This window comes from Wyeomyia smithii, chromosome 2 (assembly GCF_029784165.1).
Source record: "Wyeomyia smithii strain HCP4-BCI-WySm-NY-G18 chromosome 2, ASM2978416v1, whole genome shotgun sequence".
In the NCBI taxonomy this organism is placed as follows: Eukaryota; Metazoa; Arthropoda; class Insecta; order Diptera; family Culicidae; genus Wyeomyia; species Wyeomyia smithii.
Window position 1 is genome coordinate 158,800,165 of NC_073695.1, and position 16,356 is coordinate 158,816,520.

The window sequence follows — 16,356 nt, forward strand, 5'->3', positions numbered from 1 at the left end:
ATGTGTTTTTGTATATCGATATTCAGACGAGACATTTGAGGAGAAATAATAGGTATCTGATTACTAAAGATATAATTCACAATGACATGTGATTTTTTCTACATTAAAATGTTCGGAAAGATTCTTGAAAAGAAATAGTAGGTATCTGACTATTAAAACTTGAGATATTATTTACAAAACTACGTGAAACATGATTGTGCATGTTTAGAAAAGTCATTTGAGAAGAAACAACAGGTAGCTGATTACTAAAACTTAGATAATTATTCACTACATATAACATTCATAATCATGATATTTAATGCGTAATTCGGCTCAAACATGAAATTCAAAGCGATGATAGGTGCTTTTTTGAATTAAGAGGTTCGGTAATGCTTGGGAATGGAATTTGAGGATATCTGACAAATGATGAAAATAATATATTGCAAATAATTTATTCTGATGAATAGAAAATGAGAAATTGTTCATAAAACTACGTAGACATGTAAAATTAGTAGCCCCAAAATTGATAAATATTAATCACATCAAATTGTTTGATTCAAATGTGATGTTTTAAAATATCTATATTTTACACACTAGTCAGTTTTTTTCGCATTTTTCACGATTTTTTTCACGCGGATTTTTGAATAAATGCAGTTTTTACACGCTTTTTACGCTTAACGGTGCATTATAACGACATTATGCGCATTGTGCATAAGGTAAAAAAAATCTAACCTCGCAAGTCATTGTTTTTGATTTTCAGCTAGAACGGTATAACATATGACAAATAAATGTGTGCCTCACATCTCAGACACATGATGCTTGTCCATCAAATACGTAACTACAAACATTTTAGCAATCGTGATTGATCTTGCAGATTATTAGACCTAAACTTAAGAATGATAAAAAACAACCCTAACTGGTCATCCCATATCAACTCCAGCTGCCAAATTTAATTATGTGACGGTATTTTCCGGCTTCTGGCGAACATCCCATGGTGGTCAAATACAATCCAATCTTAGTATTTTCAGAAACAAGATTATGCCCAGAGGCCAGAAATCATTCCCAATAGCAATTTTGAACTCCAAAATGACGACTCCGGTATCAGGAATATAGCCTAAAGTGGTATTTGGACAATAATTTCAATACTGTCAAAAGCAGTTTCTGTAGAGCAGCCCTAATCGCAAAATAAAATTGAATATGAGTATTTCTCAAGTGAGTTGTGTTAATGCGACAGAGAAATATTGATTGATTTTGATATAATTGATTTTATTAAATGAATCGGGTTTAAACTACCGCGAGTGTATAAGAAGTAATTGATTGTTCGGAAGGTTTGATCAATTGACATTGTTTGCCTTTTTTTATTTTAGGATAATTAAAAAGAGTGTATCAATATCACAAAGTTGCAGGTTTTTGAGCTCATGAACAAGGAGAAACAACATTATTTACATTATTTATTCATTCTTCAGCTAATCAGGGTGTGCAATTTTCTTAAAACGGCACAGACATTTTATAGTTTTATGTTCATATTTTAAATAAATTTTAAATTTTAAAGCTAAGAAAATCTTCACACATTTAATCTTAACTGTTTTGTCTGCAAAGCCTACAACGATTCACTGGGTCGCGTGTTTCGGGTGTATCATAGCATAGTTCCAACTTATGTATCATAAAAAAAATCCGCTTTGTTTAAATTGCGTAGATCATTTACATATCCAGTAGGGTGGGGCGAAAAATAATTGTTAGCTCCCATGCACTTTTCGTGTTCCTAATGGGTCCCATAACAACTGTGTAACTTTTCAGATCGATCGGTGAAACGCCCGATTTTTAAAGTTTCCATACGATTTTATATGGGAAAATCCACTTTTTCAATACTTATTCTCTAGAGATGTAAAGTTGGCTCTCAAAAAAATATCAGTACATGATATTTGTAGGAAATTTTCCTGGAAAAAACTCTCCTGAAGACCGTAAGGCGCTACGATGCTTGTAGAAACAGCTATTCACCCCAAACTGATTGAATGTCTGACGGACGGCTCACCATTGAAATATTCCAGCAACACTGCTACAGCATGCTGCTATTGCAAACTCGCTTAAGTATGAGAAATAATTTTGCGTGGAAATTATTTTTAAAGTGTGATTTTTGCTCATGGTATCTTCGGGGAAGCCTCCAAGATAAATTTAAGCGATATCATTTCTCAGCACATGGTTGAATTTGCAACAGCAGCATGCTGCAGCAGTATTGCTAGTAAAATTCAATGGAGAGCCGTCCGTCAGATATTCAATCAGTCTGGGGTGAATATCTTTTTTCACAAGCAAGGTAGCGCTTTGCGGTCTTCAGAAGAGTTTTTCCCAGGAAAATTTCCTATAAATATCATGTATTGATATATTTTCAGGAGCCAAGTGGACATCTCTATAGAAAAAGTTTTGAAAAAGTGGTTTTTCCCAAATAAAATCGTATGAAAGCTTTGAAAATCCGGCGCAAACCGGGCGTTTCACCGATCGATCTGAAAAGTTACACAGTTATTGTAGGACCCATAAGGAACACGAAAAGTGCATGGGAGCGAAAAAAATAACACCATCGCTTTTTTCTCATATTACCATGTCCCAGTCTAATATCCAGGTGCGACAGCCGAAGTGGTGAGGTGTCTCTAATTCAGGGGCGACTCATGGCTTTTGAACCTACCTGTTCAACTACAAATTTTGAAAATCGCAGTTTGAGGAAGTAATCACAATCATGTTCGCATAATTACGCAAGTCATTCTATTTGTTACTATTTGGAAGTGAAACTAAAAACCAATAAAATATTAATATAAATTTGCGATTTAGATATATTTTTTGCAAGGCGTTCCCATGTGCAATGCACAGGTTGCACCTATGGACGAGTCGCCCCTGCTCTAATTATTAATACAGTGCAATTTCGAACGTATTCACACCAAGCCGCTGTGCAATGTCCGGGGCAGTGCCGTGTTGTCGCCGTGCGAATGAAAAATATCGTTGCCGACGATATTTTGTGCTTTCCGGAGAGTGCATGGCAGCAACTTGCGAAGATGTGACTATGTGACAGTGAAATATTTTCGTTTTTTTTTTGCATTCGCGTCACAGCTTGGACACTGCCCGAAAAGAGTGAGAATAGCTGAACTCTGTTATTCTAATTCGTACATAAACTTTATATATATGACTGGAGCAAGAGAAACCAAACCTACCGTCAAACGCTGACGGTACACGAGCAAAGTGAATAAACTTGACTACTACGCTAGACTTGTTAGCAAGGGTATTGTAATCATTTATAATTAATAATTTGCGTTTTTATTCTTTTTGTTTATTTTGATCATTCTATCATTTGGAAAAGCGTACATAAGATTACATTGAATTTTATTTTGTTTGTTCTTTAAATAAATCATTTCCTGGTAACAACAGGATATGTGTATGAATGCAGCGTTCCGATTGTGTAGGCTTGCTTGCCCGATCGATGTCGCAATCGCTTAATTTTTCGAATCAGTCTAAGAAGTAGAATAAAGGGAAAAAATAAGCAATTGTTCTCATAACGGAAACATTGAATTTTTACCCAGGTTCTCCCGCTGAAGCAAGTTTACCGATCCCTTTGAACATTTCTGAGCTTTCCAGTTGTCGTTGGACCATGTAGTAATAGTTGTACCTAGAGTTTCCACAGAACTACTTGGAGGCAACAATTCGGCAGCAGTCCCAGCAGCAGTAGCAATAGTCCCAGCAGCAACAGTGGTCCCAACAGCAGCAGTAGTCCAGCAGCAGCAGTCTCTGGATTAGGATTTACTCTGGTCAAAAAAAAACACACACACACACAAAAAGTAAAACAAACCTCTCTCATGCTCTCGTGCTGGTATGTTTCACTCAAGTTCGGCATTGGAAGCTTCAAGCGCACCCGGTATAGACCTCAGCTTCCTGTGACTACGGCCGCGTACAGATCTCGCCCGTAATTAACATGAAGCTATTCATAATGACAAAAAAATAAATTTTATTCATCACTTGCAATTATTTTCTTATTTACTTACAATGCAAAGTCGCGTGTTTCCGGTAGTAAAATAGTTTGCTGGAAGATAGTAAAAGTCAATTCACAGCTTTCCAAGAATTCAAATGATTCCTTGAAAACTGTAGCGTATCGCCAGAGTGTTTATCTCCAAACGAAGTGCATTGTGAAGAAGTGAATATATCACTATATCGTCGGTTAATGACACAACTCAAAATTTTGAATATTTGATGTCGTAAACTATCATCTCACAAAGCATTTTGTTCCACTAACCAGTAAAAAAGCTTATGGGACCACATACTTTTAAAAGTGTTTTTTCCCGAAACAAGTAGATTGGCTGATCGTACTCACCTTTCTTATTGTTTTTCATTGGACCCTAGGAATGAATGCAAGATATTTCTAAAACTGCAATACTTTTCAACTAAAATCAAGTTATATTTTTGTTAAGAGAAATTCACACAAAGGTATTATAGAATTGAACGTAAAGAAAAAGTAAGTGATGGGGGAACCTGAGAATAAACCCATGTTTATTCATTTTTGATATCGACCGACAAAGCTTGACAAAGCAGACTCTAAAACCTTGCGGCCACGCAGCTCCTGTCTCAGAAGGTTATGCACTTGTTCTCGCGATAAATAAAAATTATTTCTGTTGGTGTAGACAAACATTATATTTTAGAAAAGTAAATGCATATTTATTTACGCATATCATTTGATCAAAAACTTTCGAAAAAAAAACTAGTCACAGCAGTCATTGTACCAAAAACATGATTCCAACGTCTCTCGCGGTGAGCATGTTACAGAAAGAACTACTTATCAGAAACACAAAAACAAAACATAAAAAAAAAAACAAACAAACAAACCCTGTAGGTTGTACCTTTACGCTGTACACAGAGCAACGAAGAGTGAATTGAGCTGCAGGCGAAAACTGTTTTTAACGCCTCCCTTCATCAGATTCAGATTTTCTAAACCTCCCTTCATTTTTCAATTTATATCAATAGTTGTATTTGACATCGGACCTGGATTCCAAAGGGTGCGGTCCGAAGAGGTTCCGGCTTCAAAGTTCGATTCAATTTCGGACCGGACCAGAACATAGCTATCTGAACTTTCGCGATCCAAAAAATTTCGAAAAGCGATCAAATTCAACTTGATTCAAATCACAAGCAGCAGATTTGCAGGTTTATACATTTGCATTTCTATGAATGTGAATAATTTCGATCCATGTATCAAACATTCCTAAAAAATGTGTTTGTTTTGCTATGCTTTTATTCTGAACCAAAATAATTTCTGCTGTAATATAAACAATCACAACTCTGTTAGTTTAGACGTCACATTCAGCTCTTTGCGAAAATGTAAAAAAAATATGTAGGGTTTTGAATACTTCAGCATAGGATTGGTCGATCTTGAATCGATCTACAAAAGATCGATCATTTCGACCCCGATTCTCGATTTTTTTATCGATTTTTCAGCCCTGAAAAAATCGAAAAAATCGCTTTTTTTCGATCCGATTTTTTCGATCTTATGGAAATTTTATTTATTTTTCAGCGTGCAGAACTTTTTCAAGGTGCGAATTTGAGTAATTGTCAGGTATCGTGTACCGTTTCTGGTCATGTGCGGTTGTTCCAAGGGGATGACATCATGCTATCCCTTTCTAATGTGAGAGTGAAGAGTTCTTCCGGCAACCATTTCAAGTTAAATGGAATTTTTGCTGGACTTTTCTCGTATCTGTCAGGCGAACCGCAGACCGTTGAGATGTTGGGTACGCAGCAAATATATGAGATTTGACAGCGATATCATAGTCCTGGTTCGTTCAAGCTCAAGCTACCGTGTACCGTTTCTGGTCAGGTCAAGTATCGTGTATTGTTTCCGGCTAATGTTATCTTATCGGCTTTTGAATGGTTGCGTGCGGTTATAACATCATCATGCCTCCATATAGTCCATTCCATTCCTGCCCATAATACAACAGTCGAACCAAGCTCCAAAAACATTATTTCGAGTAATCGCGTTTAGGGATTTTTTGTTATAGGGCTTATTACAGAAAACGAGACGAGTGACGAGTCGCCTGACCAATTTTTATATTGCAGATGGTGAGTCGGCTGGATTTTGGACTGTTTGACTCAGCTGTCACCAGCCAAGTTCCACTCATATTCTCTAATATAACATTTTGCTCATCTCGTCAGTGACGAGAGGCGACTATTGAAGTGACTTGGATTCTTCATGAATAACAGATTATTCTTTCTCACGTACACTGGTGTTAATACCAAAGTTAATTTAAGAAAAAATGGTGTTTGGCTCGGTAAATTTCACAGCGACACAAAAAGTGCCTTAAAAATCGATTCAATAGAGATCGATCCTGCGGCTCCGATTTTTCAGATGGATCGATCATAGGGCCTCTAGGCTGAATCGATCCTTAAGATCGATCTTTCCCTGAAGATAGCCCAATCCTACTTCAGCAGCGGTTTTCTTCGGCTCCTTTTCAACAGCATTCGAATGCAAAACCTGCTGGAGAGCGACCGCTGCTGACGTAATGCAATTTTCTACCGGTACTCAAGTTATATTGTCATTCAGTTAAATGCATCCTTTGAAGATTATTTGCAAGTGGTTTATCTTCAGATGGTGTCAAAGTTGATGTTTTAAAAATAACGAGTAAAATCGACGGGGCATCTTAACCTAACCTCACCTAGTCCTAGAACAATCGAGTTTTTGAAATTGAAACGGTAGTATTCTCTCTAAAGAATTCAGAAGTGTTAAATGATTTTTGTTTTATTTGGCATCCGCTTTTATTAAAGTTTGTAAATGTAGGGAAATTTTTGAACAATGAAATTTTGTTTTGTCATAAATTTCAAAAAAATATATATATATGTCCAATTTAATTTTTCTTCCTGTATCTATTCATTAAACAATTTATTAAACTGTTTTAAATAGGAGCTCATATTTACAAAATCCGTTTGAAACTGTCTTGGTTTTTCGTTCAGAAATACACTGAAATTGCTTTTTACGCAAATTTTTGCGTGATTTTTTCTACAACAAATTCTTAATAAGTCGGCCATTCCAAAAATTGTTTTAATGATGAGAACGCCGGCGAAATTTCCCAAATTAAATTTCTGGATAATAACTTATTTTATTTGACCTTTTTTGCCCTAAATTTTGTTTCGTTTCGTTCATTTCACAGGTGAAATTGACTCTGCTATTTAGTTGCTTTTTCAAGTATTTAGAACAGTTTCGAAATTAACATTAACATTGATTCTGGAGTTTTCATGTTTGTTCCATGCGCCACGTATCCCTCGCGCAAAAAGTGGTTTTGAACTAGAAAAAATAAGATCTCCAAACACAATATGTTAGACAACAAAACTAATTCTCAATTCCAAGCAAAAAAAAAAAACATTTTCATACAAAAATGAGTGATGGTCAAGTAAAAAGTTTCAAAGATGTCCAAAACAAATTAACATTTATTCATTCAACCAAAATAAATATGTAACCAAAGTAATTTTAATTTTTCTAATTTTAAACTCTTTTTAATTTTTATGAACGTTTGCAATTGTGAAAGAAACCGTCAGAATAAATTCGGTAGCTGATATCCAATAAATTTCATGGGAAAGAAAAACAAAACATAGATTTTTTCCCATTTTTTAGCTTTGCTACAGTTTAGAAAGCTAATAAATAAAACTTTTATCAATATATCTTTTGTCCTTTAATTTATATAATTTATGCAGTCAGATTTTTTTACGCAAAAGATACGAACCTCGTAAAAAAACCGCGTAAGAAAAACCGCGTTAATTCGGAAATCCGCGTAAAAAAACCGCGTTAATTAAAAAATCCGGCTAAAAAACCGCGTTAATTCAAAAACCTGCGTAAAAAACTGGTAAAAAAATTCGCGTATAAAAACACCGCGTAAAAAAACCTGACTGTATAAGTCCTCATAACTTATATTAGCATTAACACAGTAAATTTCTTTTTTAATTAAGTCTTTCTAACTTTGTCAATTATATTGTGGCTGGAAATATAAAATATGTAATATTTGTTTAAAAAAACCAAGTCTTTATAAGCAAGCAAAACAGAAATCCAATAATGATGAATCACGACAGTCTGAAATTTTGGGAATGTTATTGGAACACCGACAAGCTTATGCCAACATGATAATAACAGTAATAAATTTTTAATTTTACTAAAACTTAGTATGTCCTGTTGACAATTGTCGCTTTGCCCAAGTGCTATTTGTAAAACTTATATAAAAAATCTCCAACCACTCTTTACTTTCTAGATCAGTTCAGCAGTTAAAAATAATGAAAAAAAATTATATATTTGAATTATGAACAAATTCAGTTGACACAAAGAAACTTTATAACATAGTTTCCAGTTCAGTCGATTAAGTCTAAGTTTCGTGAAGCCCTCATGATCAGGAGATCATTCATTTTAAAAATCACGACTCCCCGTCAACTACGTGAGAGTAAAAACAGCATTACTATTGACATGGTGTTTATTCTAAAACGGAACAAGTTTAGCAAATATACAACGGTTTTTGCATGTTTCCATTTCTTACGAAGTGCACTAAATTTTGGTAAATGCACTTTATAAAGTTTTCAATGAGGAAATATATTTATTTTTCGCAGCTAAGTATTCCAAAAAACTAGAATTTTAATTTGATTTATAATCGATGTTTCAAAATAAAAAATCAAATGTACAAATTCATATTTTTATTGACTTGATGAGCAAGCCTGGAAAACCACCCAACCAACTATACTTTCCGAACACTCAAATTATTATTGTGGTTTGAATTTAGATTTTTTTAATCTTTTCGCTCCCACATTAAGCGCCCTTATATGATTGACGAGGAGGCGACCGCCTGCTTCGCTTTCGTCTTAATCCGCCCCTGGATGTACATGAATGGAGGATTTTGCATGCTTTATTTTTTTCACAAAAATGGTGATTGTTTTTCTTAAAAGTTTCGTTATTTTAGTAAAAATTTTCGGTAGGAAAAAAATGTGGCTTTAAATTGAAATTCCTTCGTTGCGAGCACGCTATTAATGTTAAAAACAAGCCTGTCTAAAATTCAGGCTTATCACAGCCACATTGGAAAAAATAGTATCGAGATAATCGTTCGTGGCGTGTGGCGCGCAGCTGCCAAATCGGTGCTACTGCTCAGAGGTTTATGATATTTTGAGAAAAGATACTCTAGTCGAAAAAATCCGAATATATTTATTGCTTTATCTGAAGGTACATATCCTTTCATAAAATGCAATAAAAAGTTTTTCGATTTTTTTTTTTCAAATAACACAAGTGTATAAATGCAGATGTATTTAGTACCGTAAAAAGCCATATGTATAGTGAGCGCATACTTCACTTCCACTGATATTGGCCTGTATCTATTTTAAAAAATGCAAAAAGCGGTAATTCAAATAATCATTTCAGGTTGGCCAAGTGGAAGTTACTTCGATGCACCCAGCAATTTCGAATAGGTATTATGTAACATTGGTGTATCACCGGTTTACTAACGACAAAAAGTACAAAGCAAAAAGTTTTGAAGCACTGTTTTCAGACACTCTTTTGAAAGATTTCAAATTAGTCTATTATTGCTTGGGTTTTCGGCTCATCAGTCTTTAAGCTGAACTAAACGAAGTACTGCCTCTTTTCCTTCAACGTTTCGACAATATATTTTGTCTTTATCAAGAAGTCTACAAAAAACAAAGCAGAGATGTGTTTTCCCTATTTTAAAACCTTTTCCGAATGTCTGGTACTTACTAAAGCTTTTCGTTTTATTTTCATTTGTAACTTATATAATACATAATTAACTGTGGTCTGTTTGCGTTTATCACATAAAATGGAACTTTTTTAAATAATTTTTGTCATTGAATAATCTAGAAAAACTTGTACTCGGAAAAACATTATTTATGGTCACAATTGTTAATCTTCTACTAGTGTGTTGTCGAAAGCTTATCTAGATCAGATTGTCTGAGTGCGCATGATTGTCAGTTTCATGACGTCTATGAATTTTATGTTGTTTATTATTGTTTTTTACTGTGTTAAACACACCTGCATAAATAGAACTTAACCCGTCTGTATCACTTTTCATGTTAACTGTATTGTTGTTCGTTGCTATGTGGCATATTTCCAGAATCGGTAGTGCTGTTGTGTTTCTGTGTTGGTCGAGTATTTTAACATTGTTAAGATCAAATGTGTGTTGGGTTCTAATACAGTGGTGCAAGAGTGCTGTCTTTTCACTTAGTGTTGCGAATTGTGGATCTTCTATGTCGGTGCCTGTGTCAACAAGTTTCTGCAGTGCATTCAAGTTCGATCTGTGTCCGCTAATTCGTGTTTTTAACTTATTTGTAGTCATGTCAATATATTGTGAACTGCAGTCGTTGCATGAAATACTATAAATAACATTGGTGTGGTCGTCTTTTGCTATTTTATCTCTTGTTTGTGTATAATATTGTTTGGCCATGTTTGTCTTTCGTGTGGCTAACTTAACTGTTTTGTAATCGTTTTTCAGGAACTTACTGATCTTATCGGTGAGATACGGAATGTATGCTATTGACCGGTAAGTGTATTCCAGGTGTTCACTCGGCGATTGGTTGGAACTATGTTGCTCGGTACTCCTACAGTTTCTCTGGTTGATCAGGCGATGTCGCAGTGTGTTAGGGTAGTCGTTCAGCTTCAAATGTTGATCCATTATGTTGACTTTTGCAGACTCCGATAGGCCGGTGGACAACCTGTTCACTCTACTAATAAAATTGATGGCCATGTTTATTTTTTGGTGAGGTGGATGCGCCGAAAAATAGTTTAGAAAACGGCCACTTGCAATCGGTTTTTGGTACCATTCCGTCGATATATGTTGATCATCGTGTCTGACAAGTAGCTTGTCAAGGAAAGGTAACCGGTTGTTTTCCTCTGTTTCACAGGTAAACTGGATGTTAGGGTTGTAGCTATTAAAAATCTTGAGCACGTAGTCAAGCTGATCGAGTGGAATGGCAGTGACTAAATCGTCGACATATTTTTTGATGAACGGCACTTTGATTTTAAGCTGTTTGAGTACGCAATAAAGCAATACCTCTGTGACAACTCCGCTACAATTGGCGATAAAGGGTTGCCCATAGCTGTTCCGAAGACCTGTTGGTGGTACCGTCCATCAAATTTGAAGAAACTAGCGTCGATGCTAAATTCAACCAGCTCCAGAAACAGGTCCAAGCAAATGTTCTTAGTGTTTGGTCTTATTTGGTCCCAGTAACAAATTACGTCATGGCATACTAGTTCCTTTGGAATGCATGTGAACAATGAAACCACATCCAATGAAATCAACGAATATCCAACAGGTAACGTGACAGTGTTGATGAAATCGCAAAACTCGAAGGAATCTTTAATGTTGTATGCACTATCCATGGAATTTTGAATAATTCTTCCTACGAACTTTGAAAGTTCATAGGACGGCGCCGTCATATTAGGTACTACAGGTCTCAAAGGTAAACCAGGTTTGTGCGCTTTAGGTAACCCGTAAATTCTTGGGCATAGTGCGTTCTGCGATTTCAGGTTGGAAGCTGTTTTTTTGTCGATTAGTTTCAGATTATGTAACCGCTCCACCAAAGAATTGTTTTTGCGTTGAAAAGAAGTGGTAGGGTCCCGGGTTAATAATTTATATGTTTTGGTGTCCTCCAACTGTACCATCATCTTCTGTCTATACTCATTGGCGAGCATTAGCACTGTTTTGTTACCTTTATCTGATTGTAAGACCATAACATCAGGATTAGTTTTTAAAAACTTTCTGGTGATTTTTTCAGCTTGTTCGCATGTTCTTGCTAGTGGATCCCACTGTTTGCTATGATTGCCAGCCTGGTACATATAGTTTTGTACGATATTTGTTAACCCGCAGCGGTTGCGATTTTGGGTTTCTATTTGAGGATTCGTTTTCAGAATGCTTTCTATATCGGCAATGAGATGAAAATATGGCGTTTTACTGGGATCAGTTTGCGGCAAGGCAAACTTTGGACCTAGGCTAAGCAAAAATTCAGTTTCAGGTGGTATTTGGACCGCCGTTCCATTATAGACAGCTTTTGTATTACCTTTTGGAAGGTGTTTGTCTATGCCGTCCAAAAGTGCAGACGATCAAACTTGCGTTTTGTAACTATTGTTTGTTTTTGAAAATTGTTCTCGTAATACAAACTCTGCTTTTCGAAAAAAGATTCAGTGAAATCTACTGGGACCACTTCTGTAAGTTGTTCAACGGTAGTTTTCATGGTGTTTTCAAGTGTGCGGATTTTGAAGTATGTGTGTTTAATTTCTATATTCAGAAGTGTTTTCTTAAACCTCGACACGCATCGATATAACTTATCAATGAATGGACTGTTCTCTTCAATCAACGGTTTAAACGGTTTAAAGATTCCTTCGAGTTTTGCGATTTCATCAACACTGTCACGTTACCTGTTGGATATTCGTTGATTACATTGGATGTGGTTTCATTGTTCACATGCATTCCAAAGGAACTAGTATGCCATGACGTAATTTGTTACTGGGACCAAATAAGACCAAACGCTAAGAACATTTGCTTGGACCTGTTTCTGGAGCTGGTTGAATTTAGCATCGACGCTAGTTTCTTCAAATTTGATGGACGGTACCACCAACAGGTCTTCGGAACAGCTATGGGCAACCCTTTATCGCCAATTGTAGCGGAGCTTGTCACAGAGGTATTGCTTGATTGCGTACTCAAACGGCTTAAAATCAAAGTGCCGTTCATCAAAAAATATGTCGACGATTTAGTCACTGCCATTCCACTCGATCAGCTTGACTACGTGCTCAAAATTTTTAATAGCTACAACCCTAACATCCAGTTTACCTGTGAAACAGAGGAAAACAACCGGTTACCTTTCCTTGACATGCTACTTGTCAGACACGATGATCAACATATATCGACGGAATGGTACCAAAAACCGATTGCAAGTGGCCGTTTTCTAAACTATTTTTCGGCGCATCCACCTCACCAAAAAATAAACATGGCCATCAATTTTATTAGTAGAGTGAACAGGTTGTCCACCGGCCTATCGGAGTCTGCAAAAGTCAACATAATGGATCAACATTTGAAGCTGAACGACTACTCTAAGACACTGCGACATCGCCTGATCAACCAGAGAAACTGTAGGAGTACCGAGCAGCATAGTTCCAACCAATCGCCGAGTGAACACCTGGAATACACTTACCGGTCAATAGCATACATTCCGTATCTCACCGATAAGATCAGTAAGTTCCTGAAAAACGATTACAAAACAGTTAAGTTAGCCACACGAAAGACAAACATGGCCAAACAATATTATACACAAACAAGAGATAAAATAGCAAAAGACGACCACACCAATGTTATTTATAGTATTTCATGCAACGACTGCAGTTCACAATATATTGGCATGACTACAAATAAGTTAAAAACACGAATTAGCGGACACAGATCGAACTTGAATGCACTGCAGAAACTTGTTGACACAGGCACCGACATAGAAGATCCACAATTCGCAACACTAAGTGAAAAGACAGCACTCTTGCACCACTGTATTAGAACCCAACACACATTTGATCTTAACAATGTTAAAATACTCGACCAACACAGAAACACAACAGCACTACCGATTCTGGAAATATGCCACATAGCAACGAACAACAATACAGTTAACAAGAAAAGTGATACAGACGGGTTAAGTTCTATTTATGCAGGTGTGTTTAACACAGTAAAAAACAATAATAAACAACATAAAATTCATAGACGTCATGAAACTGACAATCATGCGCACTCAGACAATCTGATCTAGATAAGCTTTCGACAACACACTAGTAGAAGATTAACAATTGTGACCATAAATAATGTTTTTCCGAGTACAAGTTTTTCTAGATTATTCAATGACAAAAATTATTTAAAATAGTTCCATTTTATGTGATAAACGCAAACAGACCACAGTTAATTATGTATTATATAAGTTACAAATGAAAACAAAACGAAAAGCTTTAGTAAGTACCAGACATTCGGAAAAGGTTTTAAAATAGGAAAAACACATCTCTGCTTTGTTTCTTGTAGACTTCTTGATAAAGACAAAATATATTGTCGAAACGTTGAAGGAAAAGAGACAGTACTTCGTTTAGTTCAGCTTAAAGACTGATGTATGTATGTATGTATGACCTTCTAGATTCCACTGTCTGGCAGTGATAGGGTGAAAAAAGACAATGCTGTTGATTCTTGTTTCTGCTTCTGTCTTGTTTTCGGAACCTAGAAGGTGTTAGCTCTACCGACCTTCCAAAGACCCTTTGCAGAATGACTGAGTACTTGCAGCGCATTCCGAAGTCAATTTCCATTCGGTAAGCCCCGCCTCAAAATAATATTAGAATCTAATAGATTCTATTATTATTCTCAGACTTTCAATTCATTTGACATATCAATATCAAAAGTTCAGCTTAAAGACTGATGAGCCGAAAATCCAAGCAATAATAGATACACGTCACAGTCGATAGCATTCACATTTTTGATTTCAAATTAGTTTTGAAACGATGCAAAACGAGCTTACTATTGGGGTTAATTCAACGAATTGGCACTGCGGTACCAAGAGCCTGAAAATGGTGTCGATCAGAACTTGGACATGCCAAACGTATCGAAAACAATTATGATTACGATTTTTTTCAAGTTTAAAATTGTTATCTGCAAACTATTAGACTTTTTTTTTTAAAGGTAAACATTCCATCACATGGCGAATTCCCGATTTTCACACTTCAGCAGCGGTTTTTTTCAGCATTCTAATTCAAAACCTGACCAAACCTGACCTTCAAAGAGCGACCTCTGTCGATGTGATGCAATTCCTTACCGATACTCTAGTTTTTTCTCTATTTCGTGTTCATCATTTTTACTGGATTTTATTAACATATTTTGATATGCGTAAAAAACTTATCTTTGATACATTTATTTAACTTTTAAAAAAAAGGAAAATCATACGTCGAAATGACTCCTGAATTCTAAATAATTGAATAGGTTTTTTTTCTTTAAATTATCATTGAATGGTCATTACAGTGTCAACTCACCGATAAATAACAGAAACCAGGGGTGGCATTGCGCAGCTCGATTCGAACGATTTTCGCTATTTTCGAGTAGGTCGCATACTGCTAGTTATGCTTTAAGCTTAAAATAAGCTGTGAGCGGGGGCCTAGTGTGGTTGGTAACGTCTCCGCCAACCACGCTCGACGCCTGGGTTCGAATCCCACCGCCGACATAGGTGTCGATGGTTGTGAGGTGGCGTGATCAAGTCATTACCAACCCAACTGGTCTAGATTCAATCCTAGCCGACACCGGGAGATTTTCTGAGGCGAAAAATCTCTGGGATCACGCCTTCCATCGCATGAGGAAGTAAAGCCGTTGGCGCCGGTCCGTTAATAAACGGGTTATGAGTTAGGGACCTGGGTGTGGAGTCGCCTCCCTGGGCGTCGGTAATTGGCCACAACAGTGGCGGAAATAGACCGACGGAAAATAAGCGAGAATAAAAAAAAATAAAATAAGCTGTCACTGTCATTTGTCCTCCGGCCCATCTAACCCACAAAGTCGAAAAAATACGAAAAACGAAACATAACGCCCCCAGCGATCATTTAGTTTTATTCGAGTTGCTCGAAACGAAATGCGCAATGTCACCCCAGAATTCAAGTTTTAATATTTCTTTATTGTTTTAGAAATAATGAGAAAAGACCAACGCACTGTTAGCAAAAAAATGGACAACATTGCAGAAAGCGAGCAGTCAAAATGACGCAGACTATCTTTCAGGGACGCAACTTTAAAAAAAAATACAAAATAAATTGTTTTTTTTTTTTAACAGTACAACTTTTTTCTCTTGATTCCTCCATGACCGGACAGTCCGCAATGTTTAGGGAATATTTTCTATTTTTTATTAAAGAAAATCAGATTATTAAAAAATGAGTTTTTTCACATAATTAATTTTGAATTGTTCTTTTAATGTTTAAATTCCAGAGTATATTTTTTTTTGAAAGACAAAATTATTATCAACAAGTATGCCGAAGACGTCACACCAATCAAACAAACCATTTTGTCTCTAAAATATTCATAACCATCAATACTTTTTCAATATGCCATTTTTCAATAGCTTCTCAAAAAAGAGTCGTGTTTCAAAAAATTAAACCAATGCGTCTTTTGCCCATAGAAACATCCATGCAAAGTTTGAAACTGGGACATTTTTTGTGGAAGTCTCTTTAGATTAACTCAGAGTTTATGTTTTATAAATGACGAGTCAAACGGCGAACAACATAACCTGAGCTTACCTGGGCCAAGAACATTTTTTTTCTAAAAGAGTATTCTACGCTTTCACGACAGAGTTTCCTAAACACTTCCGTTTTTGTTTTTAAAAAACAACGAACAT

The 16,356-nt window shown here is 36.0% G+C and overlaps 1 protein-coding gene across 3 annotated transcripts in view; it reads right to left on the bottom strand.

Moving 5' to 3' along the window:
• Nucleotides 1–3,280: 3,280 nt before the first annotated feature.
• LOC129719504 (dynein regulatory complex protein 1 homolog) overlaps nt 3,281–16,356 on the bottom strand; it is a 408,489-nt gene continuing 395,413 nt past the window's right edge. For 2 of the 3 annotated variants that reach the window (XM_055670894.1, XM_055670891.1), the window contains 4 exons: nt 4,002–4,352; nt 3,809–3,937; nt 3,539–3,747; nt 3,281–3,473 (listed from right to left, as the gene is read on the bottom strand). The gene's annotated coding sequence lies outside the window, so the exon portion shown is untranslated. The remainder of the gene's footprint in view (nt 3,474–3,538; nt 3,748–3,808; nt 3,938–4,001; nt 4,353–16,356) is intronic. The other variant, XM_055670892.1, reaches the window with a different exon arrangement.